Consider the following 1,669-nt stretch of genomic DNA (forward strand, 5'->3'; position numbering starts at 1 on the left):
GGCAACGTTTGGGGCAGGTCTTGTAGAGATGGCCTGCCGCACCGCACAAGTTGCAACACTTCATCTGCTTACAGTCCTTGGTCTGATGGCCTTCCTCCTTGAAGTTCTTGCAAACAACCGTGCTGCAGTTGGCTGCCATGTGACCAGATTTGCCACAGGTGCGGCAAACTCTGGGCTGCCCAGCGTAGACCAAGAAGCCTCGACTTCCCCCGATAGCGAAGCTGGAGGGAGGGTGGCTGATGGCTCCACTGGGATCTACCTTCAAGGTCACCATGACCTGCCGCTTGCTGGTCCAGATCCCAAAGGGGTCCTTGACATCAGTGCTGCTGCCGGCCACCTCGACGTACCTGGCGAGAAAGGTGAGTACATCCACCACCGGAACATGGTGGTTGTAGAGGTGAATCGTCACCACCCGGTACCGTTGTGACGGAAGCGTGAAGAGCGGCTCCGCTGTGAGGATCGACAGTGGCGCCCGGTCCCCTTTCACCTTGAACGCCTTCAGAAACTTGATGCATCCCGCCACGTTCCGGAACGTCACGTCGAAGTATCCACTGCTGGGGAAATCCTGCAGGCAGAAGACGTCCGTCGCTTGAAATCCGCAGCAATCGAAGAGAAATTTCTTGATGAAGAAGGTGCGATCGACTGGTGCATCTCCTTCCTTGTCCTTCACGACCACCCGAACAGTGTTGCGCACTCCCTGGCCCGAAACTCGAAAATTGGTTATAGCCATTTTACTCAAAGTTCCCCCAGGATCAAAAGGCAATGATCATGGTCTCTTCTCAATCAAATAAGCACTGATAAGAACAGATACTACACTTGCTGCAGATGTGTTTGCTCTGGATCACACTGGCATCCAGGAGCTCCCACATGCTGCAGCTGTGACACATCACCTGTCCTGTCATCCTTAACGTGTTTCAATTAACTACTTAATTATTTTATTCAATTGTTTATTTTATTGTATATTTTATTAAGCTGACTACTAGTTTGTTTACTATTTTAAACATTAGGACTAAAATGGACCTTAATCACTTACCAGATGCGCATCAAGCAGGTCGGTTCTTCCAAACCAATCAACTACCTGCTTGCCTGTGATGTCACAGCTTACCAGATCCTCACCAAACAGCTCCTTCCACTGCACCGAAGAAAGAACCAAATCCTGTATCCTCACCCCAGCGGCTCTCTGTTTCCCTGCTCTCACTCTCCATTGTGATGACACCCCTTGATTTTTTTTACCCCTGCTCCGCTCCTGCCGTGCTCCACCTCTCTCGCTCTGTCTCTGAGTCGGTGCTTTTGACACACTTGTTTACTCTGTTCCGTTGTGCTCTTCTGTCTCTGGTCCAAAATCTGACTCTGGTGGGATTTGAATCCACAACCTTTGAATGCCTTCTTTATCATTATTTAGAAGTCCAACACGCTATCCATTGCGCCACAGAGCCACACATATTTTGAACAACATCACCAAGGCCTTTGAACTTGTCAGCAGAGACTGACTCTTCAAACTGCGATGGAAACTCGGCTGCCCTCCTGAACTCTTGGGCATCATCTCTTCTTTCCACGAGAACATGCACAGTTCCATCAGTTACAATGGAGCAACATCAGACACTTTCAAGATCAGCAGTGGGGTAAAGCAGGGCTGCGCGCTGGCGCCAACTCTCTTAAGAAAAGAGGA

At 49.9% G+C, this 1,669-nt stretch overlaps 1 non-coding gene across 1 annotated transcript; it reads right to left on the bottom strand.

Moving 5' to 3' along the window:
- Positions 1-1,345: 1,345 nt before the first annotated feature.
- Positions 1,346-1,436, bottom strand: trnar-ucu (transfer RNA arginine (anticodon UCU)). Its single transcript is given in 2 exon segments — positions 1,346-1,381; positions 1,400-1,436. It is a non-coding gene; the product is annotated as a tRNA-Arg (tRNA).
- Positions 1,437-1,669: the final 233 nt, after the last annotated feature.

This window comes from Heterodontus francisci, unplaced genomic scaffold (genome assembly GCF_036365525.1).
Source record: "Heterodontus francisci isolate sHetFra1 unplaced genomic scaffold, sHetFra1.hap1 HAP1_SCAFFOLD_58, whole genome shotgun sequence".
In the NCBI taxonomy this organism is placed as follows: Eukaryota; Metazoa; Chordata; class Chondrichthyes; order Heterodontiformes; family Heterodontidae; genus Heterodontus; species Heterodontus francisci.